Raw genomic sequence first — 18,146 nt, forward strand, 5'->3', positions numbered from 1 at the left:
CAAACTATCAAATCATCAAATGGCTGGTGTCATAACTTAAATATGCCTAAAATGGGAGAGCAACTGAGTATGTGCAGAGCAGGTTGAAACAGCGTATTACTGGATTTCAAAGTGTATAGAAGCATATTTTTTAATGTTTTACATGAGTATATATGCAAAATGGGACAACCGGAAGAGATGTAGCAGGACTTACTTTTCTGACTAAAGTTGCACTTTAAATGACAGATTTAACAGCATGGTCTAGCAGATTTTCCTCAAGAATTTGATCTTTATGTAGGATGTGCAAAGTTTTTGGATTTTTTTTCATGTTTTTTTGTCGGTGACATGGTAGCATGAAAACACAGCGGGAGTGGTGATTGTAGTTCAAGCTAAATGTGTAAACAGATTGTCAGAAGTGGGATTTGAACCCACGCCTCCATTTGGAGACCAGAACACCCACACAATGTGAAGAAACAGCTCTTGAGTCTGGCGCCTTAGACCACTCGGCCATCCTGACAAGATATATTGAGGTGCTATGGCTTCCTCTGGAAATATCATCTACTCGTGGTACTCTATTGATCTATTACCATTGTCAAGGAGCTGTATGAACACTCTGAACCTAGGCCCTTTTGCAAATGCACTTCTTAAAGCATGACCTTGCACCAAGTCATACATTTCAGATCCTTTCTACCAAATCTCCTTGAGCAAAAAAAGTAGAAGATGTCCCAGGTGATCTTCGAGTGTTTGGTTGATCCGGGTGCCACAAACCAGAATCATGTCCTTGTGGCAGACCGCGTGTCCTAATGGATAAGGCGTCTGACTGCGGATCAGAAGATTGAGGGTTCGAGTCCCTTCGTGGTCGTTTTCTATGCTGCTTTCCAGTTCCTTCCTGTGACCTTCACTCGTAAATTCTTGCTTTAGCCATAACAACGTGCTTCTTGCTGGAGGCTTCCAATTTGCTGAAGCCCAGAGCCTCCAAACAGAAGTAAATCATAAAGTGGAAGTAAACCAATTGATTTAAGGGTTTCAAAACACAGTTACATGCCTGGAATCCCGGGATTGATAACTGTCCCATTTGCTTGTGTTCTCAACCAAACTATCAAATCATCAAATGGCTGGTGTCATAACTTAAATATGCCTAAAATGGGAGAGCAACTGAGTATGTGCAGAGCAGGTTGAAACAGCGTATTACTGGATTTCAAAGTGTATAGAACCATATTTTTAAATGTTTTACATGAGTATATATGCAAAATGGGACAACCGGAAGAGATGTAGCAGGACTTACTTTTCTGACTAAAGTGTCACTTTAAATGACAGATTTAACAGCATGGTCTAGCAGATTTTCCTCAAGAATTTGATCTTTATGTAGGATGTGCAAAGTTTTTGGATTTTTTTTCATGTTTTTTTGTCGGTGACATGGTAGCATGAAAACACAGCGGGAGTGGTGATTGTAGTTCAAGCTAAATGTGTAAACAGATTGTCAGAAGTGGGATTTGAACCCACGCCTCCATTTGGAGACCAGAACACCCACACAATGTGAAGAAACAGCTCTTGAGTCTGGCGCCTTAGACCACTCGGCCATCCTGACAAGATATATTGAGGTGCTATGGCTTCCTCTGGAAATATCATCTACTCGTGGTACTCTATTGATCTATTACCATTGTCAAGGAGCTGTATGAACACTCTGAACCTAGGCCCTTTTGCAAATGCACTTCTTAAAGCATGACCTTGCACCAAGTCATACATTTCAGATCCTTTCTACCAAATCTCCTTGAGCAAAAAAAGTAGAAGATGTCCCAGGTGATCTTCGAGTGTTTGGTTGATCCGGGCGCCACAAACCAGAATCATGTCCTTGTGGCAGACCGCGTGGCCTAATGGATAAGGCGTCTGACTTCGGATCAGAAGATTGAGGGTTCGAGTCCCTTCGTGGTCGTTTTCTATGCTGCTTTCCAGTTCCTTCCTGTGACCTTCACTCGTAAATTCTTGCTTTAGCCATAACAACGTGCTTCTTGCTGGAGGCTTCCAATTTGCTGAAGCCCAGAGCCTCCAAACAGAAGTAAATCATAAAGTGGAAGTAAACCAATTGATTTAAGGGTTTCAAAACACAGTTACATGCCTGGAATCCCGGGATTGATAACTGTCCCATTTGCTTGTGTTCTCAACCAAACTATCAAATCATCAAATGGCTGGTGTCATAACTTAAATATGCCTAAAATGGGAGAGCAACTGAGTATGTGCAGAGCAGGTTGAAACAGCGTATTACTGGATTTCAAAGTGTATAGAAGCATATTTTTTAATGTTTTACATGAGTATATATGCAAAATGGGACAACCGGAAGAGATGTAGCAGGACTTACTTTTCTGACTAAAGTGTCACTTTAAATGACAGATTTAACAGCATGGTCTAGCAGATTTTCCTCAAGAATTTGATCTTTATGTAGGATGTGCAAAGTTTTTGGATTTTTTTTCATGTTTTTTTGTCGGTGACATGGTAGCATGAAAACACAGCGGGAGTGGTGATTGTAGTTCAAGCTAAATGTGTAAACAGATTGTCAGAAGTGGGATTTGAACCCACGCCTCCATTTGGAGACCAGAACACCCACACAATGTGAAGAAACAGCTCTTGAGTCTGGCGCCTTAGACCACTCGGCCATCCTGACAAGATATATTGAGGTGCTATGGCTTCCTCTGGAAATATCATCTACTCGTGGTACTCTATTGATCTATTACCATTGTCAAGGAGCTGTATGAACACTCTGAACCTAGGCCCTTTTGCAAATGCACTTCTTAAAGCATGACCTTGCACCAAGTCATACATTTCAGATCCTTTCTACCAAATCTCCTTGAGCAAAAAAAGTAGAAGATGTCCCAGGTGATCTTCGAGTGTTTGGTTGATCCGGGCGCCACAAACCAGAATCATGTCCTTGTGGCAGACCGCGTGGCCTAATGGATAAGGCGTCTGACTTCGGATCAGAAGATTGAGGGTTCGAGTCCCTTCGTGGTCGTTTTCTATGCTGCTTTCCAGTTCCTTCCTGTGACCTTCACTCGTAAATTCTTGCTTTAGCCATAACAACGTGCTTCTTGCTGGAGGCTTCCAATTTGCTGAAGCCCAGAGCCTCCAAACAGAAGTAAATCATAAAGTGGAAGTAAACCAATTGATTTAAGGGTTTCAAAACACAGTTACATGCCTGGAATCCCGGGATTGATAACTGTCCCATTTGCTTGTGTTCTCAACCAAACTATCAAATCATCAAATGGCTGGTGTCATAACTTAAATATGCCTAAAATGGGAGAGCAACTGAGTATGTGCAGAGCAGGTTGAAACAGCGTATTACTGGATTTCAAAGTGTATAGAAGCATATTTTTTAATGTTTTACATGAGTATATATGCAAAATGGGACAACCGGAAGAGATGTAGCAGGACTTACTTTTCTGACTAAAGTGTCACTTTAAATGACAGATTTAACAGCATGGTCTAGCAGATTTTCCTCAAGAATTTGATCTTTATGTAGGATGTGCAAAGTTTTTGGATTTTTTTTCATGTTTTTTTGTCGGTGACATGGTAGCATGAAAACACAGCGGGAGTGGTGATTGTAGTTCAAGCTAAATGTGTAAACAGATTGTCAGAAGTGGGATTTGAACCCACGCCTCCATTTGGAGACCAGAACACCCACACAATGTGAAGAAACAGCTCTTGAGTCTGGCGCCTTAGACCACTCGGCCATCCTGACAAGATATATTGAGGTGCTATGGCTTCCTCTGGAAATATCATCTACTCGTGGTACTCTATTGATCTATTACCATTGTCAAGGAGCTGTATGAACACTCTGAACCTAGGCCCTTTTGCAAATGCACTTCTTAAAGCATGACCTTGCACCAAGTCATACATTTCAGATCCTTTCTACCAAATCTCCTTGAGCAAAAAATGTAGAAGATGTCCCAGGTGATCTTCGAGTGTTTGGTTGATCCGGGCGCCACAAACCAGAATCATGTCCTTGTGGCAGACCGCGTGGCCTAATGGATAAGGCGTCTGACTTCGGATCAGAAGATTGAGGGTTCGAGTCCCTTCGTGGTCGTTTTCTATGCTGCTTTCCAGTTCCTTCCTGTGACCTTCACTCGTAAATTCTTGCTTTAGCCATAACAACGTGCTTCTTGCTGGAGGCTTCCAATTTGCTGAAGCCCAGAGCCTCCAAACAGAAGTAAATCATAAAGTGGAAGTAAACCAATTGATTTAAGGGTTTCAAAACACAGTTACATGCCTTGAATCCCGGGATTGATAACTGTCCCATTTGCTTGTGTTCTCAACCAAACTATCAAATCATCAAATGGCTGGTGTCATAACTTAAATATGCCTAAAATGGGAGAGCAACTGAGTATGTGCAGAGCAGGTTGAAACAGCGTATTACTGGATTTCAAAGTGTATAGAAGCATATTTTTTAATGTTTTACATGAGTATATATGCAAAATGGGACAACCGGAAGAGATGTAGCAGGACTTACTTTTCTGACTAAAGTTGCACTTTAAATGACAGATTTAACAGCATGGTCTAGCAGATTTTCCTCAAGAATTTGATCTTTATGTAGGATGTGCAAAGTTTTTGGATTTTTTTTCATGTTTTTTTGTCGGTGACATGGTAGCATGAAAACACAGCGGGAGTGGTGATTGTAGTTCAAGCTAAATGTGTAAACAGATTGTCAGAAGTGGGATTTGAACCCACGCCTCCATTTGGAGACCAGAACACCCACACAATGTGAAGAAACAGCTCTTGAGTCTGGCGTCTTAGACCACTCGGCCATCCTGACAAGATATATTGAGGTGCTATGGCTTCCTCTGGAAATATCATCTACTCGTGGTACTCTATTGATCTATTACCATTGTCAAGGAGCTGTATGAACACTCTGAACCTAGGCCCTTTTGCAAATGCACTTCTTAAAGCATGACCTTGCACCAAGTCATACATTTCAGATCCTTTCTACCAAATCTCCTTGAGCAAAAAAAGTAGAAGATGTCCCAGGTGATCTTCGAGTGCTTGGTTGATCCGGGCGCCACAAACCAGAATCATGTCCTTGTGGCAGACCGCGTGGCCTAATGGATAAGGCGTCTGACTTCGGATCAGAAGATTGAGGGTTCGAGTCCCTTCGTGGTCGTTTTCTATGCTGCTTTCCAGTTCCTTCCTGTGACCTTCACTCGTAAATTCTTGCTTTAGCCATAACAACGTGCTTCTTGCTGGAGGCTTCCAATTTGCTGAAGCCCAGAGCCTCCAAACAGAAGTAAATCATAAAGTGGAAGTAAACCAATTGATTTAAGGGTTTCAAAACACAGTTACATGCCTGGAATCCCGGGATTGATAACTGTCCCATTTGCTTGTGTTCTCAACCAAACTATCAAATCATCAAATGGCTGGTGTCATAACTTAAATATGCCTAAAATGGGAGAGCAACTGAGTATGTGCAGAGCAGGTTGAAACAGCGTATTATTGGATTTCAAAGTGTATAGAACCATATTTTTAAATGTTTTACATGAGTATATATGCAAAATGGGACAACCGGAAGAGATGTAGCAGGACTTACTTTTCTGACTAAAGTGTCACTTTAAATGACAGATTTAACAGCATGGTCTAGCAGATTTTCCTCAAGAATTTGATCTTTATGTAGGATGTGCAAAGTTTTTGGATTTTTTTTCATGTTTTTTTGTCGGTGACATGGTAGCATGAAAACACAGCGAGAGTGGTGATTGTAGTTCAAGCTAAATGTGTAAACAGATTGTCAGAAGTGGGATTTGAAGCCACGCCTCCATTTGGAGACCAGAACACCCACACAATGTGAAGAAACAGCTCTTGAGTCTGGCGCCTTAGACCACTCGGCCATCCTGACAAGATATATTGAGGTGCTATGGCTTCCTCTGGAAATATCATCTACTCGTGGTACTCTATTGATCTATTACCATTGTCAAGGAGCTGTATGAACACTCTGAACCTAGGCCCTTTTGCAAATGCACTTCTTAAAGCATGACCTTGCACCAAGTCATACATTTCAGATCCTTTCTACCAAATCTCCTTGAGCAAAAAATGTAGAAGATGTCCCAGGTGATCTTCGAGTGTTTGGTTGATCCGGGCGCCACAAACCAGAATCATGTCCTTGTGGCAGACCGCGTGGCCTAATGGATAAGGCGTCTGACTTCGGATCAGAAGATTGAGGGTTCGAGTCCCTTCGTGGTCGTTTTCTATGCTGCTTTCCAGTTCCTTCCTGTGACCTTCACTCGTAAATTCTTGCTTTAGCCATAACAACGTGCTTCTTGCTGGAGGCTTCCAATTTGCTGAAGCCCAGAGCCTCCAAACAGAAGTAAATCATAAAGTGGAAGTAAACCAATTGATTTAAGGGTTTCAAAACACAGTTACATGCCTTGAATCCCGGGATTGATAACTGTCCCATTTGCTTGTGTTCTCAACCAAACTATCAAATCATCAAATGGCTGGTGTCATAACTTAAATATGCCTAAAATGGGAGAGCAACTGAGTATGTGCAGAGCAGGTTGAAACAGCGTATTACTGGATTTCAAAGTGTATAGAAGCATATTTTTTAATGTTTTACATGAGTATATATGCAAAATGGGACAACCGGAAGAGATGTAGCAGGACTTACTTTTCTGACTAAAGTTGCACTTTAAATGACAGATTTAACAGCATGGTCTAGCAGATTTTCCTCAAGAATTTGATCTTTATGTAGGATGTGCAAAGTTTTTGGATTTTTTTTCATGTTTTTTTTGTCGGTGACATGGTAGCATGAAAACACAGCGGGAGTGGTGATTGTAGTTCAAGTTAAATGTGTAAACAGATTGTCAGAAGTGGGATTTGAACCCACGCCTCCATTTGGAGACCAGAACACCCACACAATGTGAAGAAACAGCTCTTGAGTCTGGCGCCTTAGACCACTCGGCCATCCTGACAAGATATATTTAGGTGCTATGGCTTCCTCTGGAAATATCATCTACTCGTGGTACTCTATTGATCTATTACCATTGTCAAGGAGCTGTATGAACACTCTGAACCTAGGCCCTTTTGCAAATGCACTTCTTAAAGCATGACCTTGCACCAAGTCATACATTTCAGATCCTTTCTACCAAATCTCCTTGAGCAAAAAAAGTAGAAGATGTCCCAGGTGATCTTCGAGTGTTTGGTTGATCCGGGCGCCACAATCCAGAATCATGTCCTTGTGGCAGACCGCGTGGCCTAATGGATAAGGCGTCTGACTTCGGATCAGAAGATTGAGGGTTCGAGTCCCTTCGTGGTCGTTTTCTATGCTGCTTTCCAGTTCCTTCCTGTGACCTTCACTCGTAAATTCTTGCTTTAGCCATAACAACGTGCTTCTTGCTGGAGGCTTCCAATTTGCTGAAGCCCAGAGCCTCCAAACAGAAGTAAATCATAAAGTGGAAGTAAACCAATTGATTTAAGGGTTTCAAAACACAGTTACATGCCTGGAATCCCGGGATTGATAACTGTCCCATTTGCTTGTGTTCTCAACCAAACTATCAAATCATCAAATGGCTGGTGTCATAACTTAAATATGCCTAAAATGGGAGAGCAACTGAGTATGTGCAGAGCAGGTTGAAACAGCGTATTACTGGATTTCAAAGTGTATAGAACCATATTTTTAAATGTTTTACATGAGTATATATGCAAAATGGGACAACCGGAAGAGATGTAGCAGGACTTACTTTTCTGACTAAAGTGTCACTTTAAATGACAGATTTAACAGCATGGTCTAGCAGATTTTCCTCAAGAATTTGATCTTTATGTAGGATGTGCAAAGTTTTTGGATTTTTTTTCATGTTTTTTTGTCGGTGACATGGTAGCATGAAAACACAGCGGGAGTGGTGATTGTAGTTCAAGCTAAATGTGTAAACAGATTGTCAGAAGTGGGATTTGAACCCACGCCTCCATTTGGAGACCAGAACACCCACACAATGTGAAGAAACAGCTCTTGAGTCTGGCGCCTTAGACCACTCGGCCATCCTGACAAGATATATTGAGGTGCTATGGCTTCCTCTGGAAATATCATCTACTCGTGGTACTCTATTGATCTATTACTATTGTCAAGGAGCTGTATGAACACTCTGAACCTAGGCCCTTTTGCAAATGCACTTCTTAAAGCATGACCTTGCACCAAGTCATACATTTCAGATCCTTTCTACCAAATCTCCTTGAGCAAAAAAAGTAGAAGATGTCCCAGGTGATCTTCGACTGTTTGGTTGATCCGGGCGCCACAAACCAGAATCATGTCCTTGTGGCAGACCGCGTGGCCTAATGGATAAGGCGTAAGGCTTCGGATCAGAAGATTGAGCGTTCGAGTCCTTTCGTGGTTGTTTTCTATGCTGCTTTCCAGTTCCTTCCTGTGACCTTCACTCGTAAATTCTTGCTTTAGCCATAACAACGTGCTTCTTGCTGGAGGCTTCCAATTTGCTGAAGCCCAGAGCCTCCAAACAGAAGTAAATCATAAAGTGGAAGTAAACCAATTGATTTAAGGGTTTCAAAACACAGTTACATGCCTGAAATCCCGGGATTGATAACTGTCCCATTTGCTTGTGTTCTCAACCAAACTATCAAATCATCAAATGGCTGGTGTCATAACTTAAATATGCCTAAAATGGGAGAGCAACTGAGTATGTGCAGAGCAGGTTGAAACAGCGTATTACTGGATTTCAAAGTGTATAGAAGCATATTTTTTAATGTTTTACATGAGTATATATGCAAAATGGGACAACCGGAAGAGATGTAGCAGGACTTACTTTTCTGACTAAAGTGTCACTTTAAATGACAGATTTAACAGCATGGTCTAGCAGATTTTCCTCAAGAATTTGATCTTTATGTAGGATGTGCAAAGTTTTTGGATTTTTTTGTCGGTGACATGGTAGCATGAAAACACAGCGGGAGTGGTGATTGTAGTTCAAGCTAAATGTGTAAACAGATTGTCAGAAGTGGGATTTGAACCCACGCTTCCATTTGGAGACCAGAACACCCACACAATGTGAAGAAACAGCTCTTAAATCTGGCGCCTTAGACCACTCGGCCATCCTGACAAGATATATTGAGGTGCTATGGCTTCCTCTGGAAATATCATCTACTCGTGGTACTCTATTGATCTATTACCATTGTCAAGGAGCTGTATGAACACTCTGAACCTAGGCCCTTTTGCAAATGCACTTCTTAAAGCATGACCTTGCACCAAGTCATACATTTCAGATCCTTTCTACCAAATCTCCTTGAGCAAAAAAAGTAGAAGATGTCCCAGGTGATCTTCGAGTGTTTGGTTGATCCGGGCGCCACAAACCAGAATCATGTCCTTGTGGCAGACCGCGTGGCCTAATGGATAAGGCGTCTGACTTCGGATCAGAAGATTGAGGGTTCGAGTCCCTTCGTGGTCGTTTTCTATGCTGCTTTCCAGTTCCTTCCTGTGACCTTCACTCGTAAATTCTTGCTTTAGCCATAACAACGTGCTTCTTGCTGGAGGCTTCCAATTTGCTGAAGCCCAGAGCCTCCAAACAGAAGTAAATCATAAAGTGGAAGTAAACCAATTGATTTAAGGGTTTCAAAACACAGTTACATGCCTTGAATCCCGGGATTGATAACTGTCCCATTTGCTTGTGTTCTCAACCAAACTATCAAATCATCAAATGGCTGGTGTCATAACTTAAATATGCCTAAAATGGGAGAGCAACTGAGTATGTGCAGAGCAGGTTGAAACAGCGTATTACTGGATTTCAAAGTGTATAGAAGCATATTTTTTAATGTTTTACATGAGTATATATGCAAAATGGGACAACCGGAAGAGATGTAGCAGGACTTACTTTTCTGACTAAAGTGTCACTTTAAATGACAGATTTAACAGCATGGTCTAGCAGATTTTCCTCAAGAATTTGATCTTTATTTAGGATGTGCAAAGTTTTTGGATTTTTTTTCATGTTTTTTTGTCGGTGACATGGTAGCATGAAAACACAGCGGGAGTGGTGATTGTAGTTCAAGCTAAATGTGTAAAGAGATTGTCAGAAGTGGGATTTGAACCCACGCCTCCATTTGGAGACCAGAACACCCACACAATGTGAAGAAACAGCTCTTGAGTCTGGCGCCTTAGACCACTCGGCCATCCTGACAAGATATATTGAGGTGCTATGGCTTCCTCTGGAAATATCATCTACTCGTGGTACTCTATTGATCTATTACCATTGTCAAGGAGCTGTATGAACACTCTGAACCTAGGCCCTTTTGCAAATGCACTTCTTAAAGCATGACCTTGCACCAAGTCATACATTTCAGATCCTTTCTACCAAATCTCCTTGAGCAAAAAATGTAGAAGATGTCCCAGGTGATCTTCGAGTGTTTGGTTGATCCGGGCGCCACAAACCAGAATCATGTCCTTGTGGCAGACCGCGTGGCCTAATGGATAAGGCGTCTGACTTCGGATCAGAAGATTGAGGGTTCGAGTCCCTTCGTGGTCGTTTTCTATGCTGCTTTCCAGTTCCTTCCTGTGACCTTCACTCGTAAATTCTTGCTTTAGCCATAACAACGTGCTTCTTGCTGGAGGCTTCCAATTTGCTGAAGCCCAGAGCCTCCAAACAGAAGTAAATCATAAAGTGGAAGTAAACCAATTGATTTAAGGGTTTCAAAACACAGTTACATGCCTTGAATCCCGGGATTGATAACTGTCCCATTTGCTTGTGTTCTCAACCAAACTATCAAATCATCAAATGGCTGGTGTCATAACTTAAATATGCCTAAAATGGGAGAGCAACTGAGTATGTGCAGAGCAGGTTGAAACAGCGTATTACTGGATTTCAAAGTGTATAGAAGCATATTTTTTAATGTTTTACATGAGTATATATGCAAAATGGGACAACCGGAAGAGATGTAGCAGGACTTACTTTTCTGACTAAAGTTGCACTTTAAATGACAGATTTAACAGCATGGTCTAGCAGATTTTCCTCAAGAATTTGATCTTTATGTAGGATGTGCAAAGTTTTTGGATTTTTTTTCATGTTTTTTTGTCGGTGACATGGTAGCATGAAAACACAGCGGGAGTGGTGATTGTAGTTCAAGTTAAATGTGTAAACAGATTGTCAGAAGTGGGATTTGAACCCACGCCTCCATTTGGAGACCAGAACACCCACACAATGTGAAGAAACAGCTCTTGAGTCTGGCGCCTTAGACCACTCGGCCATCCTGACAAGATATATTTAGGTGCTATGGCTTCCTCTGGAAATATCATCTACTCGTGGTACTCTATTGATCTATTACCATTGTCAAGGAGCTGTATGAACACTCTGAACCTAGGCCCTTTTGCAAATGCACTTCTTAAAGCATGACCTTGCACCAAGTCATACATTTCAGATCCTTTCTACCAAATCTCCTTGAGCAAAAAAAGTAGAAGATGTCCCAGGTGATCTTCGAGTGTTTGGTTGATCCGGGCGCCACAATCCAGAATCATGTCCTTGTGGCAGACCGCGTGGCCTAATGGATAAGGCGTCTGACTTCGGATCAGAAGATTGAGGGTTCGAGTCCCTTCGTGGTCGTTTTCTATGCTGCTTTCCAGTTCCTTCCTGTGACCTTCACTCGTAAATTCTTGCTTTAGCCATAACAACGTGCTTCTTGCTGGAGGCTTCCAATTTGCTGAAGCCCAGAGCCTCCAAACAGAAGTAAATCATAAAGTGGAAGTAAACCAATTGATTTAAGGGTTTCAAAACACAGTTACATGCCTGGAATCCCGGGATTGATAACTGTCCCATTTGCTTGTGTTCTCAACCAAACTATCAAATCATCAAATGGCTGGTGTCATAACTTAAATATGCCTAAAATGGGAGAGCAACTGAGTATGTGCAGAGCAGGTTGAAACAGCGTATTACTGGATTTCAAAGTGTATAGAACCATATTTTTAAATGTTTTACATGAGTATATATGCAAAATGGGACAACCGGAAGAGATGTAGCAGGACTTACTTTTCTGACTAAAGTGTCACTTTAAATGACAGATTTAACAGCATGGTCTAGCAGATTTTCCTCAAGAATTTGATCTTTATGTAGGATGTGCAAAGTTTTTGGATTTTTTTTCATGTTTTTTTGTCGGTGACATGGTAGCATGAAAACACAGCGGGAGTGGTGATTGTAGTTCAAGCTAAATGTGTAAACAGATTGTCAGAAGTGGGATTTGAACCCACGCCTCCATTTGGAGACCAGAACACCCACACAATGTGAAGAAACAGCTCTTGAGTCTGGCGCCTTAGACCACTCGGCCATCCTGACAAGATATATTGAGGTGCTATGGCTTCCTCTGGAAATATCATCTACTCGTGGTACTCTATTGATCTATTACTATTGTCAAGGAGCTGTATGAACACTCTGAACCTAGGCCCTTTTGCAAATGCACTTCTTAAAGCATGACCTTGCACCAAGTCATACATTTCAGATCCTTTCTACCAAATCTCCTTGAGCAAAAAAAGTAGAAGATGTCCCAGGTGATCTTCGAGTGTTTGGTTGATCCGGGCGCCACAAACCAGAATCATGTCCTTGTGGCAGACCGCGTGGCCTAATGGATAAGGCGTCTGACTTCGGATCAGAAGATTGAGGGTTCGAGTCCCTTCGTGGTCGTTTTCTATGCTGCTTTCCAGTTCCTTCCTGTGACCTTCACTCGTAAATTCTTGCTTTAGCCATAACAACGTGCTTCTTGCTGGAGGCTTCCAATTTGCTGAAGCCCAGAGCCTCCAAACAGAAGTAAATCATAAAGTGGAAGTAAACCAATTGATTTAAGGGTTTCAAAACACAGTTACATGCCTTGAATCCCGGGATTGATAACTGTCCCATTTGCTTGTGTTCTCAACCAAACTATCAAATCATCAAATGGCTGGTGTCATAACTTAAATATGCCTAAAATGGGAGAGCAACTGAGTATGTGCAGAGCAGGTTGAAACAGCGTATTACTGGATTTCAAAGTGTATAGAAGCATATTTTTTAATGTTTTACATGAGTATATATGCAAAATGGGACAACCGGAAGAGATGTAGCAGGACTTACTTTTCTGACTAAAGTGTCACTTTAAATGACAGATTTAACAGCATGGTCTAGCAGATTTTCCTCAAGAATTTGATCTTTATTTAGGATGTGCAAAGTTTTTGGATTTTTTTTCATGTTTTTTTGTCGGTGACATGGTAGCATGAAAACACAGCGGGAGTGGTGATTGTAGTTCAAGCTAAATGTGTAAAGAGATTGTCAGAAGTGGGATTTGAACCCACGCCTCCATTTGGAGACCAGAACACCCACACAATGTGAAGAAACAGCTCTTGAGTCTGGCGCCTTAGACCACTCGGCCATCCTGACAAGATATATTGAGGTGCTATGGCTTCCTCTGGAAATATCATCTACTCGTGGTACTCTATTGATCTATTACCATTGTCAAGGAGCTGTATGAACACTCTGAACCTAGGCCCTTTTGCAAATGCACTTCTTAAAGCATGACCTTGCACCAAGTCATACATTTCAGATCCTTTCTACCAAATCTCCTTGAGCAAAAAATGTAGAAGATGTCCCAGGTGATCTTCGAGTGTTTGGTTGATCCGGGCGCCACAAACCAGAATCATGTCCTTGTGGCAGACCGCGTGGCCTAATGGATAAGGCGTCTGACTTCGGATCAGAAGATTGAGGGTTCGAGTCCCTTCGTGGTCGTTTTCTATGCTGCTTTCCAGTTCCTTCCTGTGACCTTCACTCGTAAATTCTTGCTTTAGCCATAACAACGTGCTTCTTGCTGGAGGCTTCCAATTTGCTGAAGCCCAGAGCCTCCAAACAGAAGTAAATCATAAAGTGGAAGTAAACCAATTGATTTAAGGGTTTCAAAACACAGTTACATGCCTTGAATCCCGGGATTGATAACTGTCCCATTTGCTTGTGTTCTCAACCAAACTATCAAATCATCAAATGGCTGGTGTCATAACTTAAATATGCCTAAAATGGGAGAGCAACTGAGTATGTGCAGAGCAGGTTGAAACAGCGTATTACTGGATTTCAAAGTGTATAGAAGCATATTTTTTAATGTTTTACATGAGTATATATGCAAAATGGGACAACCGGAAGAGATGTAGCAGGACTTACTTTTCTGACTAAAGTTGCACTTTAAATGACAGATTTAACAGCATGGTCTAGCAGATTTTCCTCAAGAATTTGATCTTTATGTAGGATGTGCAAAGTTTTTGGATTTTTTTTCATGTTTTTTTGTCGGTGACATGGTAGCATGAAAACACAGCGGGAGTGGTGATTGTAGTTCAAGTTAAATGTGTAAACAGATTGTCAGAAGTGGGATTTGAACCCACGCCTCCATTTGGAGACCAGAACACCCACACAATGTGAAGAAACAGCTCTTGAGTCTGGCGCCTTAGACCACTCGGCCATCCTGACAAGATATATTTAGGTGCTATGGCTTCCTCTGGAAATATCATCTACTCGTGGTACTCTATTGATCTATTACCATTGTCAAGGAGCTGTATGAACACTCTGAACCTAGGCCCTTTTGCAAATGCACTTCTTAAAGCATGACCTTGCACCAAGTCATACATTTCAGATCCTTTCTACCAAATCTCCTTGAGCAAAAAAAGTAGAAGATGTCCCAGGTGATCTTCGAGTGTTTGGTTGATCCGGGCGCCACAATCCAGAATCATGTCCTTGTGGCAGACCGCGTGGCCTAATGGATAAGGCGTCTGACTTCGGATCAGAAGATTGAGGGTTCGAGTCCCTTCGTGGTCGTTTTCTATGCTGCTTTCCAGTTCCTTCCTGTGACCTTCACTCGTAAATTCTTGCTTTAGCCATAACAACGTGCTTCTTGCTGGAGGCTTCCAATTTGCTGAAGCCCAGAGCCTCCAAACAGAAGTAAATCATAAAGTGGAAGTAAACCAATTGATTTAAGGGTTTCAAAACACAGTTACATGCCTGGAATCCCGGGATTGATAACTGTCCCATTTGCTTGTGTTCTCAACCAAACTATCAAATCATCAAATGGCTGGTGTCATAACTTAAATATGCCTAAAATGGGAGAGCAACTGAGTATGTGCAGAGCAGGTTGAAACAGCGTATTACTGGATTTCAAAGTGTATAGAACCATATTTTTAAATGTTTTACATGAGTATATATGCAAAATGGGACAACCGGAAGAGATGTAGCAGGACTTACTTTTCTGACTAAAGTTGCACTTTAAATGACAGATTTAACAGCATGGTCTAGCAGATTTTCCTCAAGAATTTGATCTTTATGTAGGATGTGCAAAGTTTTTGGATTTTTTTTCATGTTTTTTTGTCGGTGACATGGTAGCATGAAAACACAGCGGGAGTGGTGATTGTAGTTCAAGCTAAATGTGTAAACAGATTGTCAGAAGTGGGATTTGAACCCACGCCTCCATTTGGAGACCAGAACACCCACACAATGTGAAGAAACAGCTCTTGAGTCTGGCGCCTTAGACCACTCGGCCATCCTGACAAGATATATTGAGGTGCTATGGCTTCCTCTGGAAATATCATCTACTCGTGGTACTCTATTGATCTATTACCATTGTCAAGGAGCTGTATGAACACTCTGAACCTAGGCCCTTTTGCAAATGCACTTCTTAAAGCATGACCTTGCACCAAGTCATACATTTCAGATCCTTTCTACCAAATCTCCTTGAGCAAAAAATGTAGAAGATGTCCCAGGTGATCTTCGAGTGTTTGGTTGATCCGGGCGCCACAAACCAGAATCATGTCCTTGTGGCAGACCGCGTGGCCTAATGGATAAGGCGTCTGACTTCGGATCAGAAGATTGAGGGTTCGAGTCCCTTCGTGGTCGTTTTCTATGCTGCTTTCCAGTTCCTTCCTGTGACCTTCACTCGTAAATTCTTGCTTTAGCCATAACAACGTGCTTCTTGCTGGAGGCTTCCAATTTGCTGAAGCCCAGAGCCTCCAAACAGAAGTAAATCATAAAGTGGAAGTAAACCAATTGATTTAAGGGTTTCAAAACACAGTTACATGCCTTGAATCCCGGGATTGATAACTGTCCCATTTGCTTGTGTTCTCAACCAAACTATCAAATCATCAAATGGCTGGTGTCATAACTTAAATATGCCTAAAATGGGAGAGCAACTGAGTATGTGCAGAGCAGGTTGAAACAGCGTATTACTGGATTTCAAAGTGTATAGAACCATATTTTTAAATGTTTTACATGAGTATATATGCAAAATGGGACAACCGGAAGAGATGTAGCAGGACTTACTTTTCTGACTAAAGTGTCACTTTAAATGACAGATTTAACAGCATGGTCTAGCAGATTTTCCTCAAGAATTTGATCTTTATGTAGGATGTGCAAAGTTTTTGGATTTTTTTTCATGTTTTTTTGTCGGTGACATGGTAGCATGAAAACACAGCGGGAGTGGTGATTGTAGTTCAAGCTAAATGTGTAAAGAGATTGTCAGAAGTGGGATTTGAACCCACGCCTCCATTTGGAGACCAGAACACCCACACAATGTGAAGAAACAGCTCTTGAGTCTGGCGCCTTAGACCACTCGGCCATCCTGACAAGATATATTGAGGTGCTATGGCTTCCTCTAGAAATATCATCTACTCGTGGTACTCTATTGATCTATTACCATTGTCAAGGAGCTGTATGAACACTCTGAACCTAGGCCCTTTTGCAAATGCACTTCTTAAAGCATGACCTTGCACCAAGTCATACATTTCAGATCCTTTCTACCAAATCTCCTTGAGCAAAAAAAGTAGAAGATGTCCCAGGTGATCTTCGACTGTTTGGTTGATCCGGGCGCCACAAACCAGAATCATGTCCTTGTGGCAGACTGCGTGGCCTAATGGATAAGGCGTCTGACTTCGGATCAGAAGATTGAGGGTTCGAGTCCCTTCGTGGTCGTTTTCTATGCTGCTTTCCAGTTCCTTCCTGTGACCTTCACTCGTAAATTCTTGCTTTAGCCATAACAACGTGCTTCTTGCTGGAGGCTTCCAATTTGCTGAAGCCCAGAGCCTCCAAACAGAAGTAAATCATAAAGTGGAAGTAAACCAATTGATTTAAGGGTTTCAAAACACAGTTACATGCCTTGAATCCCGGGATTGATAACTGTCCCATTTCCTTGTGTTCTCAACCAAACTATCAAATCATCAAATGGCTGGTGTCATAACTTAAATATGCCTAAAATGGGAGAGCAACTGAGTATGTGCAGAGCAGGTTGAAACAGCGTATTACTGGATTTCAAAGTGTATAGAACCATATTTTTAAATGTTTTACATGAGTATATATGCAAAATGGGACAACCGGAAGAGATGTAGCAGGACTTACTTTTCTGACTAAAGTGTCACTTTAAATGACAGATTTAACAGCATGGTCTAGCAGATTTTCCTCAAGAATTTGATCTTTATGTAGGATGTGCAAAGTTTTTGGATTTTTTTTCATGTTTTTTTGTCGGTGACATGGTAACATGAAAACACAGCGGGAGTGGTGATTGTAGTTCAAGCTAAATGTGTAAACAGATTGTCAGAAGTGGGATTTGAACCCACGCCTCCATTTGGAGACCAGAACACCCACACAATGTGAAGAAACAGCTCTTGAGTCTGGCGCCTTAGACCACTCGGCCATCCTGACAAGATATATTGAGGTGCTATGGCTTCCTCTGGAAATATCATCTACTCGTGGTACTCTATTGATCTATTACCATTGTCAAGGAGCTGTATGAACACTCTGAACCTAGGCCCTTTTGCAAATGCACTTCTTAAAGCATGACCTTGCACCAAGTCATACATTTCAGATCCTTTCTACCAAATCTCCTTGAGCAAAAAAAGTAGAAGATGTCCCAGGTGATCTTCGACTGTTTGGTTGATCCGGGCGCCACAAACCAGAATCATGTCCTTGTGGCAGACCGCGTGGCCTAATGGATAAGGCGTAAGGCTTCGGATCAGAAGATTGAGCGTTCGAGTCCTTTCGTGGTTGTTTTCTATGCTGCTTTCCAGTTCCTTCCTGTGACCTTCACTCGTAAATTCTTGCTTTAGCCATAACAACGTGCTTCTTGCTGGAGGCTTCCAATTTGCTGAAGCCCAGAGCCTCCAAACAGAAGTAAATCATAAAGTGGAAGTAAACCAATTGATTTAAGGGTTTCAAAACACAGTTACA

At 41.7% G+C, this 18,146-nt stretch overlaps 27 non-coding genes across 27 annotated transcripts; 14 read left to right on the forward strand and 13 right to left on the reverse strand.

The window, feature by feature from the left end:
- Positions 1-386: 386 nt before the first annotated feature.
- Positions 387-496, reverse strand: TRNAL-CAA (transfer RNA leucine (anticodon CAA)). The gene is made up of 2 exons: positions 459-496; positions 387-432 (listed from the first exon to the last, which is right to left on the reverse strand). It is a non-coding gene; the product is annotated as a tRNA-Leu (tRNA).
- A 272-nt stretch (positions 497-768) lies between these two features.
- TRNAR-GCG (transfer RNA arginine (anticodon GCG)) lies at positions 769-841 on the forward strand. Its single transcript has one exon. It is a non-coding gene; the product is annotated as a tRNA-Arg (tRNA).
- A 616-nt stretch (positions 842-1,457) lies between these two features.
- TRNAL-CAA (transfer RNA leucine (anticodon CAA)) lies at positions 1,458-1,567 on the reverse strand. The gene is made up of 2 exons: positions 1,530-1,567; positions 1,458-1,503 (listed from the first exon to the last, which is right to left on the reverse strand). It is a non-coding gene; the product is annotated as a tRNA-Leu (tRNA).
- A 272-nt stretch (positions 1,568-1,839) lies between these two features.
- Positions 1,840-1,912, forward strand: TRNAR-UCG (transfer RNA arginine (anticodon UCG)). The gene has a single exon. It is a non-coding gene; the product is annotated as a tRNA-Arg (tRNA).
- Positions 1,913-2,528: 616 nt separating this feature from the next.
- On the reverse strand, positions 2,529-2,638 carry TRNAL-CAA (transfer RNA leucine (anticodon CAA)). The gene is made up of 2 exons: positions 2,601-2,638; positions 2,529-2,574 (listed from the first exon to the last, which is right to left on the reverse strand). It is a non-coding gene; the product is annotated as a tRNA-Leu (tRNA).
- Positions 2,639-2,910: 272 nt separating this feature from the next.
- On the forward strand, positions 2,911-2,983 carry TRNAR-UCG (transfer RNA arginine (anticodon UCG)). The gene has a single exon. It is a non-coding gene; the product is annotated as a tRNA-Arg (tRNA).
- A 616-nt stretch (positions 2,984-3,599) lies between these two features.
- TRNAL-CAA (transfer RNA leucine (anticodon CAA)) lies at positions 3,600-3,709 on the reverse strand. The gene is made up of 2 exons: positions 3,672-3,709; positions 3,600-3,645 (listed from the first exon to the last, which is right to left on the reverse strand). It is a non-coding gene; the product is annotated as a tRNA-Leu (tRNA).
- A 272-nt stretch (positions 3,710-3,981) lies between these two features.
- TRNAR-UCG (transfer RNA arginine (anticodon UCG)) lies at positions 3,982-4,054 on the forward strand. The gene has a single exon. It is a non-coding gene; the product is annotated as a tRNA-Arg (tRNA).
- A 998-nt stretch (positions 4,055-5,052) lies between these two features.
- On the forward strand, positions 5,053-5,125 carry TRNAR-UCG (transfer RNA arginine (anticodon UCG)). The gene has a single exon. It is a non-coding gene; the product is annotated as a tRNA-Arg (tRNA).
- A 998-nt stretch (positions 5,126-6,123) lies between these two features.
- On the forward strand, positions 6,124-6,196 carry TRNAR-UCG (transfer RNA arginine (anticodon UCG)). Its single transcript has one exon. It is a non-coding gene; the product is annotated as a tRNA-Arg (tRNA).
- Positions 6,197-6,813: 617 nt separating this feature from the next.
- Positions 6,814-6,923, reverse strand: TRNAL-CAA (transfer RNA leucine (anticodon CAA)). The gene is made up of 2 exons: positions 6,886-6,923; positions 6,814-6,859 (listed from the first exon to the last, which is right to left on the reverse strand). It is a non-coding gene; the product is annotated as a tRNA-Leu (tRNA).
- Positions 6,924-7,195: 272 nt separating this feature from the next.
- Positions 7,196-7,268, forward strand: TRNAR-UCG (transfer RNA arginine (anticodon UCG)). Its single transcript has one exon. It is a non-coding gene; the product is annotated as a tRNA-Arg (tRNA).
- Positions 7,269-7,884: 616 nt separating this feature from the next.
- TRNAL-CAA (transfer RNA leucine (anticodon CAA)) lies at positions 7,885-7,994 on the reverse strand. Its single transcript has 2 exons — positions 7,957-7,994; positions 7,885-7,930 (listed from the first exon to the last, which is right to left on the reverse strand). It is a non-coding gene; the product is annotated as a tRNA-Leu (tRNA).
- A 949-nt stretch (positions 7,995-8,943) lies between these two features.
- TRNAL-UAA (transfer RNA leucine (anticodon UAA)) lies at positions 8,944-9,053 on the reverse strand. The gene is made up of 2 exons: positions 9,016-9,053; positions 8,944-8,989 (listed from the first exon to the last, which is right to left on the reverse strand). It is a non-coding gene; the product is annotated as a tRNA-Leu (tRNA).
- Positions 9,054-9,325: 272 nt separating this feature from the next.
- TRNAR-UCG (transfer RNA arginine (anticodon UCG)) lies at positions 9,326-9,398 on the forward strand. The gene has a single exon. It is a non-coding gene; the product is annotated as a tRNA-Arg (tRNA).
- A 616-nt stretch (positions 9,399-10,014) lies between these two features.
- Positions 10,015-10,124, reverse strand: TRNAL-CAA (transfer RNA leucine (anticodon CAA)). The gene is made up of 2 exons: positions 10,087-10,124; positions 10,015-10,060 (listed from the first exon to the last, which is right to left on the reverse strand). It is a non-coding gene; the product is annotated as a tRNA-Leu (tRNA).
- Positions 10,125-10,396: 272 nt separating this feature from the next.
- On the forward strand, positions 10,397-10,469 carry TRNAR-UCG (transfer RNA arginine (anticodon UCG)). The gene has a single exon. It is a non-coding gene; the product is annotated as a tRNA-Arg (tRNA).
- Positions 10,470-11,085: 616 nt separating this feature from the next.
- On the reverse strand, positions 11,086-11,195 carry TRNAL-CAA (transfer RNA leucine (anticodon CAA)). Its single transcript has 2 exons — positions 11,158-11,195; positions 11,086-11,131 (listed from the first exon to the last, which is right to left on the reverse strand). It is a non-coding gene; the product is annotated as a tRNA-Leu (tRNA).
- Positions 11,196-11,467: 272 nt separating this feature from the next.
- Positions 11,468-11,540, forward strand: TRNAR-UCG (transfer RNA arginine (anticodon UCG)). The gene has a single exon. It is a non-coding gene; the product is annotated as a tRNA-Arg (tRNA).
- Positions 11,541-12,156: 616 nt separating this feature from the next.
- TRNAL-CAA (transfer RNA leucine (anticodon CAA)) lies at positions 12,157-12,266 on the reverse strand. The gene is made up of 2 exons: positions 12,229-12,266; positions 12,157-12,202 (listed from the first exon to the last, which is right to left on the reverse strand). It is a non-coding gene; the product is annotated as a tRNA-Leu (tRNA).
- Positions 12,267-12,538: 272 nt separating this feature from the next.
- On the forward strand, positions 12,539-12,611 carry TRNAR-UCG (transfer RNA arginine (anticodon UCG)). Its single transcript has one exon. It is a non-coding gene; the product is annotated as a tRNA-Arg (tRNA).
- A 616-nt stretch (positions 12,612-13,227) lies between these two features.
- Positions 13,228-13,337, reverse strand: TRNAL-CAA (transfer RNA leucine (anticodon CAA)). Its single transcript has 2 exons — positions 13,300-13,337; positions 13,228-13,273 (listed from the first exon to the last, which is right to left on the reverse strand). It is a non-coding gene; the product is annotated as a tRNA-Leu (tRNA).
- Positions 13,338-13,609: 272 nt separating this feature from the next.
- On the forward strand, positions 13,610-13,682 carry TRNAR-UCG (transfer RNA arginine (anticodon UCG)). The gene has a single exon. It is a non-coding gene; the product is annotated as a tRNA-Arg (tRNA).
- Positions 13,683-14,298: 616 nt separating this feature from the next.
- On the reverse strand, positions 14,299-14,408 carry TRNAL-CAA (transfer RNA leucine (anticodon CAA)). Its single transcript has 2 exons — positions 14,371-14,408; positions 14,299-14,344 (listed from the first exon to the last, which is right to left on the reverse strand). It is a non-coding gene; the product is annotated as a tRNA-Leu (tRNA).
- A 272-nt stretch (positions 14,409-14,680) lies between these two features.
- Positions 14,681-14,753, forward strand: TRNAR-UCG (transfer RNA arginine (anticodon UCG)). Its single transcript has one exon. It is a non-coding gene; the product is annotated as a tRNA-Arg (tRNA).
- A 616-nt stretch (positions 14,754-15,369) lies between these two features.
- TRNAL-CAA (transfer RNA leucine (anticodon CAA)) lies at positions 15,370-15,479 on the reverse strand. The gene is made up of 2 exons: positions 15,442-15,479; positions 15,370-15,415 (listed from the first exon to the last, which is right to left on the reverse strand). It is a non-coding gene; the product is annotated as a tRNA-Leu (tRNA).
- A 272-nt stretch (positions 15,480-15,751) lies between these two features.
- Positions 15,752-15,824, forward strand: TRNAR-UCG (transfer RNA arginine (anticodon UCG)). Its single transcript has one exon. It is a non-coding gene; the product is annotated as a tRNA-Arg (tRNA).
- Positions 15,825-18,146: the final 2,322 nt, after the last annotated feature.

Source organism: Lithobates pipiens, unplaced genomic scaffold (genome assembly GCF_037356315.1).
Source record: "Lithobates pipiens isolate NorthernLeopardFrog02 unplaced genomic scaffold, aLitPip1_a1.2 Scaffold_1, whole genome shotgun sequence".
Classification (NCBI taxonomy): domain Eukaryota; kingdom Metazoa; phylum Chordata; class Amphibia; order Anura; family Ranidae; genus Lithobates; species Lithobates pipiens.